Source organism: Oryctolagus cuniculus, chromosome 13 (genome assembly GCF_051225735.1).
Source record: "Oryctolagus cuniculus isolate XC-2025 breed Fujian yellow rabbit chromosome 13, ASM5122573v1, whole genome shotgun sequence".
Classification (NCBI taxonomy): domain Eukaryota; kingdom Metazoa; phylum Chordata; class Mammalia; order Lagomorpha; family Leporidae; genus Oryctolagus; species Oryctolagus cuniculus.
Window position 1 is genome coordinate 69,901,863 of NC_142879.1, and position 14,465 is coordinate 69,916,327.

Below are 14,465 nucleotides of genomic sequence, written 5' to 3' on the forward strand. Positions count from 1 at the left end.
TAGGTACTTTTGCCTGGATTGGAAGTATCCATGGACTGGAGAGGACTTCACCACAGCACCATATTTCTGGACCAGTGGAGGGCAGCAAGGAAACACAGTCTTGATTTTTAAAATTGTAGTTAGGACTTTAGTGAGAAAAAATAACAAAGGGTCGCTTTCTTGCCATTCTGCTAAGCAGAAATGTCCCCAAATCTAGCATCACCTTTCTGGTCGGTTTCTTTGTAGGGACACCTTGTTTAGGACTTGTTCCATCTGGAAACCAGGGTTGCCAAGGGACTCCTGGGGAGGATCTGAGCAGACTGGATTGTGGAATGGCGCTAAAATGTAAAGAAGGAATGCCAGTGTGAATAGCTAGCACTTAGGCAACACTGTTTTGTTCTGGACTAAACTTCCCAAGCTGGTTTCAAACGTCAGTGTTAAAAAAAGGGTGTGTGTGTGTGTGTGTGTGTGGCATTGTGGCATAGTGGGTGGAGCTTGTTTGAAAAGAGTGGATTTGGGGCCGGTGCTGTGGCGTAGTGGGTAAAGCCGCCGCCTTCAGTGCTGGCATCCCATATGGGTGCTGGTTGAAGTCCTGGCTGCTCCATTTCTGATCCAGCTCTCTGCTATGGCCTGGGAAAGCAGTAGAAGATGGCTCAAGTCCTTGGGCCCCTGTACCTGCATGGGAGACCCTGAAGAAGCTCCTGGCTCCTGGCTTGGATTGGCAGACTCTGGCTGTTGTGGCCATTTGGGGAATGAACCAGTATATGGAAGACTTTCTTTCTCTCTCTCTCTCTCTCTGCCTCTGTAACACTGGCTTTCAAATAAATAAGTACATTAAAAAATAAAGACAAAAAAAAAAAACTTCTGTAGGAAAAGTAGATAGCACAAGATGTTTCTGTCCATGTGTATTTGTGAGTGAAAGCCAACCAATCAGGACGTCACATTTTATCCACGGTTTTGTCCATGAAGGAAAAGAACAGCTGAGGAAATGGGCAATGCTCGTCGTCCGTGTGGATCCCAGGCGAGTGGAGGAGTGAGGAGGAGCTATAAAGGGGATGGCACTGGTGCTTGGCAGAATGAGGGCTGCCTGGTGCCTCAGAGGCTGGGCTTGGCCTGGGCTGCTGTTCCTTTCAGCAGAGACTAATCTAGAAGTTAATGCTCAAACAAAGCACAAAACGAAACAAAAGGAAAGGCTTCCCTTGTATGAATTTTGGGACTCCCAGCTTAGGAAAACCAAAGGTCTTTGCTCACTGTCTATACTGCAAGCCTTCCTCGACTCACCTTTGATTCCTGTGTCCTTTTTTTTTTTAATAGTAAAATACCCCTAATGGAAACTCTTCCACATAAATCAGGTTTGTTTTTTCCATAACTTTTGTTTAAAAAAGACTCATTTTATTTATTTGAAAGGTAGAGTTACAGTGAGAGAAGTAGAGAGAGAATCTTCCATCTGCTGGTTCACTCCCCAATGGCCATAATGGCTGGAGCTGGACCAGTCCAAAGCAAGGAGCTTTTCTGGGTCTCACATATGGGTACAGGGACCCAAACACTTGGGCCATCTTCTGCTGCTTTCCCAGGCACATTAGCAGGGAGCTGGATCAGAAGTGGAGTAGCAAGGACTCAAGTTGGTGCTCATATGGGATGCCGGTGCTGCAGGCAACAGCTTAGCATGTTATACCACAACACCAACCCAACATAAACTGTTTTTTTATTTAAGATTTACTTATTTGAGAGGCAGAGTTAGAGAGAGGTAGAGACAGAGAGAGAGAGAGGTCTTCCATCCACTGGTTCACTCCACAAATGGCTGCAACGGCTGAAGCTGAGCCAATCCGAAGCCAGCAGCTTCTTCGGGGTCTCTCATGCAGGTGCTGGGGCCCAAGGACTTGGGCCATCCTCTGCTGCCCTCCCAGGCCATAGCAGAGAACTGGATCAGAAGTGGAGCAGCAGAGACCCGAACTGGTGCCCATAGAGGATGCTGGCACTGCACGCCAAGGCTTTAATCCACTGTACCACAGCGTCAGCACCCATATGCCATTTTTTAAAAAGATTGATTTTATTTATTTGAAAGAGTTACAGAGAGAGGTAGAGACAGAGAGAGAGGTCTTCTGTCTGCTGGTTTCCTCCCCAGATGACTGCAACGTCCAGAGCTTCTCGATCCGAAGCCAGGAGCCAGGAGCTTCTTCAGGGTCTTCCATGCAGGTGCAGGGGCCCAAGGACTTGGGCCATCTTCTACTGCTTTCCCAGGCCATAGCAGAGAGCTGGATCAGAAATGGAGCAGCCAGGACTAAAACCAGCGCCATATAGGATGTTGGCGCTTCAGGCCAGGGCGTTAACCCGCAGATTGTTTATTACAGTTGGAACCACATGTTATATAGCCAAGACCAGCCAATCTGGTCAAGGGGTGGTCTATGCCCCAACCAATCACAGCCTGTTGCCAGGCAGCTTCTAAAGCCAGGTGGGTTTCAAAGCCATTCCTGAGTAACTGACGCTCGCTTGCCAGTGGCCACCTTGGCATGGCCTTCTCATTCCAACACAGACTGTGACTTCACAATGACTCCAATGAATGCACCTGTTTGGGCTCAAGTTAGATTGAAGCCTGGAAGCTTAGAGAAACCTAATGAAGGAGTTGGTGAAGAGGCTGAGGAGACGTTAAAAAGCCGTTTTCCGTGCTCATGAGGGCCACGTTGATAAATCAGGAGAGATCTTGGCAGGCTCTAAGGAGGAACGCCTCGTAAATGAAGCCCTGGGGCAGCCTTCCCGTGGACCTCCTTCCCTGAAGGTCGCCAGGCCTGCAGGCTGGATGCTTTGCAAGAGGAAGGGTTTCACACAACAGCAGAGGCTGTGCGACCCCAGGCCCACCAATTCCCAGCAAGCTGACCTCTCGGAGCCTGTTTCCTCATCTATAAAGTATCTACAATATGACTGCTCTGTAGGCTGTTTGTACGGGACTCACAGGATGATATATTGCGGCGAGGGTGGGGTGGGGTGGGGAGTGCTGCACAGCCCAGATTCCTCTCAGTAATACAGAACACAATTCCTGCCGCTGCTAGGACTGTCAGTAAACAGCCTTCAAATGCCAGCCTCTTTGGGAATGGCCTCCGCGGCAGAGCTGCCTCCACCAAGGTCACGCCCTTTCCCCTGTGACTGACCAACGTGGAGGCAGAAAGCCTTGGCCAGGGGCTGGCATTGTGGCACAGCAGGTTAAGCCACTGCTTGCAAGGCTGGCATCCCATGTAAATGCTGGCTTGAGTCCTGGGTGCTCTATATCTGATGCAGCTTCCTAGTGAGGCGCCTATGAAGGCAGTGGAGGATGGCCCAAGGGCTTGGGCCCCTGTCACCCACACAGAAGATCCCTGTGGAGTTCCCGGCTCCTGGCTTCAGCCTGGCCCGACCCTAGCAGTGTGGTCAACTGGGGAGTGAACCAGCAGATGGAAGATTCTCATTCTCTCTCTCTCTCTCTCTCTCTGATTCTGCCTGTGAAATAAATAAGTCTTTAAAAAAAGTCATTAAAAAAAAGTCATGGGGACCAATATTGTGGCGTAGCAAGTAAAGCAGCCACCTGCATTACTGGCTTACCATATGGGTCATGGTTTGAGTCCTGAGTGCTGCATTTCCTATCTAGCTCCCTGCTAATGTCCCTGGGAAAGCAGTGGAAGATGGCCCATGTACTTGGACTCCAGCACCTATGTGGGAGACCCAGATGAAGCTCCTGGTACCTGGCTTTGGCCTTGCCCTGCCCTGGGTGTTGCAGCCATCTGAGAAATAAACCATAAGATGGAAGGCCTTTCTCTTTGTTAGGAGCCAGGAGCTTCTTTCAGGTCTTCACACTGGGGGTAGGGGCCCAGGTGTTATAGGAGTTTGGAGTTGGGCCTTTGTCTCACCACAAGGAAGAATCATGATGTGGACAGCAAATAGGGTGAGAAAAGTAAGTTTAAGCTGATTTTATTGAGAAGCAGACTTCCATTTTTCAGGAGGGGTCCTCCAGGGAGGGGTCCATCCAGGTCTGGGTATTAGGAACTTATATAGGAAGTGCACAGCAACCGATCAGTTCTTCTACACAGTTTGAATACACCATGGGTCTGCTTTGTTTTTTTCTATGTCTCTTGCATAGGGGTCATGGTTTCTGACTGGGACAGAATCCAGCACCCCGACCGGGACTAGAACCCGGGGTGCCAGTGCCGCAGGCGTAAGATTAGCCTAGTGAGTTGCAGCGCTGGCCTTTTCTTCTTCTTCTTCTTCTTCTTCTTCTTCTTTTTTAGGACTTTTTGTATTCCTTTGATTTTCATGTAAATCACACAAATGTGTAGAAACTAAAATGAATTTTTAAATTGAAACAATGAACAGGGTGGCCAATGTTGTGGTGTAGCTGGTGAAGTGGCTACTTCTAGTAGCAGGTTCGAGTCCCTGATGCTCTGCTTCTGACCCAGCTTCTTGCTATCTACCTTGGATGGCAGCAGAAGACAGCCCAAGTACTTGGGCCCCTGTCATCCGTGTGGGAGACCCGGATGGAGCCCCAGCCTTCCAGTTTTGCCTGGCCCTGACCAGGCTGTTGAGGCCATCTGGAGAGTGAGCCAGTGTCTCTCCCTCTCTCCTCTCCATCACTCTGCCTTTCCAATAAATAAACAACTCTCCAGAGAAAAAGAAAAAGAGACAATAAACAGGAAGAAATTTAGAGCAACAGAGAATGGACCCAGGACAACGAAAGTCCTTTAAAAAAAGTGGGTAGAAAATGGAAATAAAACACATGTATTTGGGTGCCACAATTTGAAATCCATGTGCCCTGTTTTCATAACATGCATTTTCTATGAACCTTGTGAAGACCCTCTGGTACAAGCAGAACTTTCCATCGAGTCAGGTGCATACTTGGGCCCTGGGTCAGGAGCCTGCAAGCTTGTCCTGTCAAGACCCGGATGGTCAGTATTTTCCCCCATGCAGCCCAGGCCACATCTGCTGCATTGATTCCACTCTGCCGTTGGGGCAGGAAGGCTGCCAGAGACAACAGGACCTCAAGGAGCGTGGCTGGGACCCAACAAAACTCTATTTACAAAGAGGCCGTCTGCCAGGCCTGAGGCTGGGGCTCTGGTCTGCCTGCTCTGCTCTAGATGAACATACAACTTCAGCAAAGCAAACAGCCCTGCACCTTGGCAAGCAGCACCCCCACCTGAGGAGCGGTGCTTTGGGGGACCCGTTCCTCACTGCTCTTACAAATGGGCAGAAGGTTCTGCCAGCCTCTCCCTCTGTACACCCTCCTGGGTGTACAGAACGGCTCCTTTTGTTTTCTTGAAGTGGCCGGTTTTGAATTGAGTTGCGTGGAGTCACCTGTTAAGCCCCATCCTTTGCCAGTTCTGTGTCATTGCTGCCCAGAAGGGAACTGCTTGAAGGCACGAGGGGAGATGTGATCTCTTCATGGATTCTGGGTAAGCGTGTATGTCAGGAGCAGTCAGCTGTTTTGGTTGCAAACATCAGAAGCTGACCCAGACCCTGAGAACAGAAAATGGACTTTGTTGTTTGCAGATGTTCTGGGGCACAGGGATTTGCCCCAAATGAGGCTGGGAGCCAGGGGTGCAGAGCGGGTGGGCACAGTGCAAAGGGACAGGCTGGGCTATGACTGTTGGGATCTGTGAGATCTCTAATCCCCAGCCCTGTCCCTGAGGCCCCTGTGCTGGCTAGGGCCTCTGCTGGATGCTGGTTCACTCCCTAATGGCTGCAGCAGCCGGGGCTGGGCCAGGCTGAAGCCAGGAGCCAGGAGCTTCCTTGGGGTCTCCCACATGGGTACAAGGGCTCAAGCACTTGGACCATCATCTGCTGCTTTCCCAGGTGCATTAGCAGGGAGCTGGATTGGAAGTGGTGCATGGGAAGTGGAGGTGGGACTTGAACTGGCGACCATATGGGATGCCAGCATTGTAGGCCAGGGCTCTAACCTGCTGTGCCTGCCCTTTTGTCTCCTTTCAAGGGATTAGAATCCTTTCTTTATATTTGTTTCTTTGTAAAAACTAAGAACTAAGAAACCTTTCCCCAAATCTCATACACCCCATAAGGTTCCTTCCTCCACACCATCAAGTTCATGCACCCCTTGTTAAATCAATGATTAGCAAGGGGACTTACTTAACTGAGTTGACTCATCAAGCCCTACCCCAGGGGCTGGAGATGGGTCGAGATGCACATGGTTGGCAGATACTTGGATGACATCTCAGCTCTGCTGCCAGAGAAGGGAGTGGCACGTGCCATTGCTGTGCTGAGCCCTGCTTGTGGGCTTTCGGTGGAGGGACAATGTGATCTGATTTGCATTGTGGACAGATGACTCCGGAAACAGTTTACAGGATGCTAAGGGGGAGAAAACGGGCACTCCCGACAGGGAAAGCAGCATGGGAGGGTTTGAAATGACAGCCTCAGCCATAGCAAATGCAGAATGCAGGAATGGACACAGTGGACCTTGTTGAAGACACAGAAGCAGCGGAGTTAGATGTGATGGTGAGAGGAAGAGAGGAGGCCAGGGTGACCCCAGAACATGAGGGGTACTCTCTCTTCTCTGCCGATTGACCCCACCAAACCTACTCTGAGGACCCCTGAAAGAAGGTGTTTCCAAGGCCATAAAGACCCCACTGAGAGTCAGTGCCCAGGTTCCCCAGATGTGCGGGATGCCTCCTGCCAGCAACTCATCTCCCTGGCCCTCCCCTGCGGGCTCTCAACCCCACTCTCCTAGAGCCTCCGGGGGGTTCCTTCTCAGTCTCCTTTGCTGGTTCTCTTCCTGTCCTTGATGTCTAACTCTGTGCACGCTTTGCCTTCTCAGACCTTCTCTCTTCTTCCTACGCCTTCCCGAGGTCAGAGAGGGAGGTGTCTGTGAAGTCTCTGCAGGTGCAGTGGCCCTGGTTTTGAGCACCAAGTTCTCGCTCAATCTCCATCCACTCTTTCCTGAAACTGTTCTGACATGTGCCCAGGGACGGAGGAGGTGTGGGCTTTCCAATCCTTTCCACTTTTTAACATAAGACAAGCAGCACAGTGTAAATCAAATCCTCATACCCAGTAGGTTATGTCTGGTAAAAAAAAAAAATAAAAGAGAGAGAGAGTAACAAGTGGCTTAACCTGCTGCATCACCACGGCTGCCCCATAACATACACTATATTGTTCAGCCTAAACAAGGAAGGAAACTCTGACACAGGCTCTGAGGTGGATGAACCTTGAGTTTATGCTTAGTGAAATACGCCAGACACAAAAGAACAAATACTATCTAATTCTACTTACATGAGGTGCCTAGAGTAGTCCAATTCCTAGACAGAACATGGAATGGTGGCTGCTGGTTCTTGGGAGGTGTAATGGCAAGCTATTGTTGATGGGTGCAGGGCTCAGTTTTACAAGCTGGAAAGAAAAAGAGCTCTGGGGATAGGTAGCAGTGGTGGTTGTGCAATGTGAGGAATGCATGCAATGCTGCTGAACTGTGCACTTACCGGTAGCTCAGACCAGAGTGGGAGTTTCGCCTCACTGCTAAAACACTGCATTCCATATCCGCCTCCAGCTTCCTGCCAATGCACTCCCTGGGAAGCAGCAGGTGTTGGCTGAAATGCTTGGGGCCTTGGCATCCACATGGTAGACCTGGATTGAATTCTAGGCTCTTGGCTTTGGCCTGGCCCATTTAGGAAGTGAACCAGAAGATGGAAGATCTCTGTCTCTCTCTCTCTTGGCCTTTCAAATAAGTAAAAATAGGGACTGGCGGATGCAGGTCCTGGCTCCCGGCCCAATCCTCGCTATTGCAGGCATTTGGGGAGTGAACCAGAAGGTGGAATATTTCTCTTTCCCCCTCACCCAATCTTTTGCAGATGAATAAATAAATCTTTAAAATAATTTAAAAAACATTGGAAGAAAAAGACAAACAGCTCTTCCTCCAAGCCCCCAATGTATGGACCTCATCAAGGTTCATTCCTCAAGGGAGTGAAAACCTCCAGGTGGATGTTCTTCCGATGACAAAGTCGGGTGACAACAGAGTAAGGAAGCAGCAGTGAGAAAACCTTCAAGCAACGGAGCTGACTGCAGCCCCGAGAGAAACTGACAGCAAGGCGCTGTGCCTGCCTATTTGTCTTTGAAGTTGGAGGTGACATGATTGTCTCAGTGGGTGTATTTGCAGGTTAATTGTATTTGCAGGTTGACCTGAAAAATAAAGTCAGATTTCTGATGATAGGAAGTCTTGTGGGCTGATTTGATTTTATAATAAAACCGAACCCACAATGTAGTTGGGTGACGAGTTTTCCTCTAGGCACCAGTGTTGTGGCGTAATGGGCAAAGCCACTGCTTGCAAGTGCCAGCATCCCATATGGGCACCAGTTAGAGACCAGGCTGCTCACAGGCTTCGGGATCCTGGGCCACACACAGAACCTAGCCAAGCAGCAGAGGAACGAGGTGTCATTTGTGATCCACAACCTTCCTGTGCTGGCCAAGATGGCTGCTGTGAGCAAGGCCTGTCAAACATGTTTGGCCTCATGCATGGGACCTGCCTGGAAACATCAGGACAAGGGTGTGGGCCCAGTCTGTGCATGTGACCCCACTTTGAGGTCAGTCTCCTGTGGCCGTGGCAGCCTCCTGCTGTGTATGGGCTTCCAGGCCCAGCAGCCTGTGTGTGACTGAGCTGCTTCATTGGGACTGTCCTGTGTTCTTTTTGACATCAGAATCTGGTGATGGGTGGGAGAGGGCGAATATTAGGAGGAATAATGGTCTGGACTAGAATTTAGGTGCGTGGTGGCATATACTCATGAAAGAGTCTTAAATTAAAAAAAAAAAACCGCCAGAATACATTCGTGGTTAAGATGAGGAATCCTCTTGTTTGTATGGACTTCAGTGTAGCTCCCTTACTCCTATGTAGCATTAATCATTCACAGATTGATTGTTTTCATCATTTTTCGTTTTTGTTGTAGAAGTGGTTTTTAATTAATAAAGTGGAGCTGACTGAGAACTTGCTGAACCGCTGTTCAGGACAGACCCGGCATCTGAGCTGAATGGAAGGCGCAGCTTGCTGCAGGCCCAGTGAGGCGCTGGTCTGGGTGGGAGTGTCTGTAGACACACAGAGGTGGAGAGCTGCTCTTGTAGTGTCACAGCTAATGGTCCCTCTTTATTCCTTTGCCAGGAGGCCTCCTAATCTGTTTACTACGTGAGCAAGCAGCTCGGTTCTGTGCAGAGATAAAGTCCCCCAAATATGGTGAAGGTCACCAAGCATGGATTATTGGGATTGTAGAGAAGGGCAACCGTACCACCAGGATCATAGACCAGGCCCGGATCATCGAAGTCGCACCGCAAGTGGCCACTCAAAATATGAACCCCACACCTGGTGCCACCTCTTAATTTAGACAGCAGTAGCTACTCGGTTTTGTTTTTAAAAAGATCTATTTCCTTTCTCATCACTTCAATTAAAGACTATAAGCAACAACAAAAATCTCATTGTGTCTACACATCTGGTGACCTGAGGTCGATTTGTGAGTGGGTACAATTAATAAAATAAAATCCATGGCCTTTTTTCCTGTTACATTAACTGAAGATGCACCTGCTCTTGAGGCGGTTTCTGAGTTGAGAATTATGTTGTTATCCAATACTGTTGATTCATTTTGAATCTTTAGACACTTATCTCTCGCCGCATAGGCTCTTTCTAAAGGTGCTTTCACACAGCACAGACGTTACCAGTAGTGGTGTCAGGTAGCGGTTCCTGTCTTTTCATTTGATGTGTATTTATCATATAAGCCTGATCTTTTTTCAAGCATCTTGAATGGCGTCTGGAAAGATGGAATTGGTAAGTGAGAATGACGGCTTCTGAGCTGCAGGAGGGTTGCATGGTTCCTTTGAGTCTTATCATCCTAGAGCATGTCTTTGGCCCAGGACATTCTCCAATAGTGCATTCAGTTCCACAAGTCGAGTGCTTCCCTCTGCATGGAAAGCACTTAGAAGACAAAAAAAGAAATTTTATTTCTTTTTTTTTTAGCCTTCTTGATATTTACAGTAGCATCATTAACTGTTTTCTTTGTTGACAGCCAAAAAAGGATACTTTTTGCTATGTAATTAGATGTTCTATAGTGCAACAAGGAATTGCCTTCCCGAAGGGAGTTCATGTATAATACTCATTTACAATTCAATATATAATTACGCAAATAATTCTTAAATAAAATCAGTAATAAGACTGTTGTGTGGATGGTAGTATTTAATACATTTTATATGGGGAGGGAGGCAAGATGGCGGAATCATGAGGGCGTGCACTGATAGTCCGGGAAAAGATAGTTTAATAAAAGTGGAGATACTGTAGTTTCAGGGAAAGGTTCAGGAAAAAAACTGCGGAGGAAACTCTTCTGGAATTAGGGGGCTTGGTGGACCTACCTGGAGGGCAAGGTGCCCACGGCTCGGGAGCCCAGGCGTGGAGTCTACGCACTAGCGCTGGAAAGGAAGATGTAACTATTATCAAGGTATATGCACCTAATTACAGGGCACCGGTTTATTGAAAACATATGCTAAGGGACTTACAGGGAGATGTAGTCTCCAATACAATAGCACTGGGGGACTTCAATACTCCACTCTCAGAAATAGACAGATCAAACGGACAGAAGATCAACAAGAAAACAGCAGATTTAATTGACACTATAGCCCAAATGGATCTAACAGATATCTACAGAACTTTCAATCCTACACTTAAAGAATTTACATTCGTCTCAGCAGTGCATGGAACCCACTCTAGGATTGACCACATACTAGGCCATAAAACAAGTCTCAACAAATTCAAAACATTAGAATCATGTGATGCAGCTTCTCAGACCACAGTGGAATGAAGTTGGAAATTAGCAACTCAGGAATCCCTAGAGTGTATGCAAACACACGGAGACTGAACCACAAGCTCCTGAATGAACACTGGGTCATAGAAGAAATCAAAAGAGAAATCAAAAACTTTCTGGAAGTAAATGAGGATAACAATACAACATATCAAAACTTATGGGATACGGCAAAAGCAGTGTTAAGAGGAAACTTTATAGCAATAGGTGCCTACATCAAGAAATTGGAAAGGCACCAAATAAATGAGCTTTCAGTGCATCTCAAGGATCTAGAACAACTGCAGCAAACCAGACCCAAATCTAGTAGGAGAAGAGAAATAATTAACATCAGAGAAGAAATCAACAGGATTGAACCTAAAAAAAAATTACAAAAAATCAGCCAAAAAGCTGATTTTTGAAAAAATAAACAAAATTGACACCCCTTGGCCCAACTGACTAAAAAAATAAAGAGAAAAGACCCCAAAAAAATAAAATCAGAGATGAAAAAGAGAAAGTGACAACAGACATCACAGAAATAAAATGAATCATCAGAAATTACTACAAGGACTTGTATGCCAGCAAACAGGGAAACCTATCAGAAATGGATAGATTCCTGGACACAGGCAACCTACCTAATTTGAACCATGGAGACATAGAAAACCTAAGCAGACCCATAACTGAGACAGAAATTGAAACAGCAATAAAGGCCCTCCCATCAAAGAAAAGCCCAGGACCAGATGGATTCACTGCTGAATTCTACCAGACATTTAAAGAAGAACTACACCATTTCTTCTCAAACTACTTAGAACAATCAAAAAAGAGGGAATCCTCCCAAATTCTTTCTATGAAGCCAGCATCACTTTAATCCCTAAGCCAAAAAAGATGCAACATTGAAAGAAAATTACAGACCAATATTCCTGATGAACATAGACACAAAAATTGTCAATAAAATTCTGGCCAATAGAATGCAACAACACATCAGAAAGATCGTCCACCCAGACCAAGTGGGATTTACCCCTGGTATGCAGGGATGGTTCAATATGTGCAAATCAATCAATGTGATACACCACATTGACAGACTGCAGAATAAAAACGATACGATTATCTCAATAGATGCAGAGAAAGAATTTGATAAAATACAACACCCTTGGCTGGCGCCGCGGCTCACTAGGCTAATCCTCTGTCTTGCAGTGCCAGCACACCGGGTTCTAGTCCCGGTCCGGGCTCCGGATTCTGTCCCGGTTGCCCCTCTTCCAGGACAGCTCTCTGCTGTGGCCAGGGAGTGCAGTGGAGGATGGCCCAAGTGCTTGGGCCCTGCACCCCATGGGAGACCAGGAGAAGTACCAGGCTCCTGCCATCGGATCAGCGTGGTGCGCCAGCCGCAGCATGCTGGCCGTGGTGGCCATTGGAGGGTGAACCAATGGCAAAGGAAGACCTTTCTCTCTGTCTCTCTCTCTCTCACTGTCCACTCTGCCTGTCAAAAAAAAAAATTAAAAAAAAAATTAAAAAAAAATACAACACCCTTTCATGATGAAAACTCTAAGGAAATTGGGTATAAAAGGAACATTCCTCAATATAATCAAAGCAATTTATGAAAAACCCATGGCCAGCATCCTATTGAATGGGGAAAAGTTGGAAGCATTTCCACTGAGATCTGGTACCAGACAGGGATGCCCACTCTCACCACTGCTATTCAATACCATTCTGGAAGTTTTAGCTAGAGCCATTAGGGAAGAAAAAGAAACTAAAGGCATAGAAATTGGGAAGGAAGAAGTCAAACTATCCCTTTTTGCAGATGATAAGATTCTTTATGTAGGGGATCCAAAGAACTCTACTAAGAGACTATTGGAACTCATAGTAGAGTTTGGCAAAGTAGCAGGATATAAAATCAATGCACAAAAATCAATAGCCTTTGGATACACAGGCAATGCCACGGCTGAGGAAGAACTTCTAAGATCAATCCCATTCACAATAGCCACAAAAACAAACAAATACCTTGGAATAAACTTAACCAAGGACCTTAAAGATCTCTACGATGAGAATTACAAAATCTTAGGGAAAGCAATATAAGAAGATCCCAAAAAATGGAAAAATCTTCCATACTCATGGATTGGAAAAATCAACATCATCAAAATGTCCATTCTCCCAAAAGCAATTTATAGATTCAATGTGATACCAATCAAGACACCAAAGACATTCTTCCCAGATCTAGAAAAAAAAATGATGCTGAAATTCATATGGAAGCACAGAACTCGAATAGCTAAAGCAATCTTGTACCACAAAAACAAAGCTGGAGGCATCACAATACCAGATTTCAGGACATACTACAGGGCAGTTGTAATCAAAACAGCATGGTACTGGTACAGAAACAGATGGATAGACCAATGGAACAGAATAGAAACACCAGAAATCAACCCAAACATCTACAACCAACTTATATTTGATCAAGGATCTAAAACCAATTCCTGGAGCAAGGACAGTCTATTCAATAAATGGTGCTGGGAAAACTGGATTCCACGTGCAGAAGCATGAAGCAAGACCCCTACCTTACGCCTTACACAAAAATCCACTCAGCATGGATTAAAGCCCTAAATCTATGACCTGACACCATCAAATTATTAGAGAACATTGGAGAAACCTTGCAAGATATAGGCACCGGCAAAGACTTCTTGGAAAAGACTCCGGAAGCACAGGCAGTCAAAGCCAAAATTAACTATTGGGATTGCATCAAATTGAGAAGTTTCTGTACAGAAAAAAAGAAAAAAAAAACAGTCAGGAAAGTGAAGAGGCAACCGATAGAATGGGAAAAAATATTTGCAAACTATGCTAGAGATAAATGATTAACAACCAGAATCTACAAAGAGATCAAGAAAACTTCATAACAACAAAATAAAGAACCCACTTAAGAGATGGGTCAAGGACCTCAATAGACATTTTTCAAAAGAGGAAATACAAATGGCCAACAGGCACAGGAAAAAATGTTTGTGATCACTAGCAATCAGGGAAATGCAAATCAAAACCACAATGAGGTTTCACCTCACCCCGGTGAGAATGGCTCACATACAGAAATCTACCAACAACAGACTCTGGTGAGGATGTGGGGAAAAAGGGACACTAACCCACTGTTGGTGGGAATGCAAACTGGTCAAGCCACTATGGAAGTCAGTCTGGAGATTCCTTAGAAACCTGAATATAACCCTTCCATACAGCCCAGCCTTCCCACTGCTTGGAATTTGCCCAAAGGAAATTAAATGGGCAAACAAAAAAGCGGTCTGCACCTTAATGTTTATTGCAGCTCCATTCACAATAGCTACGACCTGGAATCAACCTAAATGCCCATCAACGGTAGACTGGATAAAGAAGTTATGGGACATGTACTCTATAGAATACTATCAGCAGTAAAAAACAATGAAATCCAGTCATTTGCAACAAAATGGAGGAATTTGGAAAACATCATGCTGAGTGAATTAAGCTAGTCCCAAAGAGACAAATATCATGTGTTCTCCCTGATCGGTGACAACTAACCGAGCACCAAAAAGGAAACCTGTTGAAGTGAAATGGACACTATAGAAACAATGACTTGATCAGCCCTTGTCCTGACTGTTGATGTACAACTTAATACTTTATTCCTTTTACTATTTTTTTGTTCTACTTAATACTATTGGTTGAACTCTGTAATTAACACATAATTATTCCTAGGTGTTTCAATTTAACTGA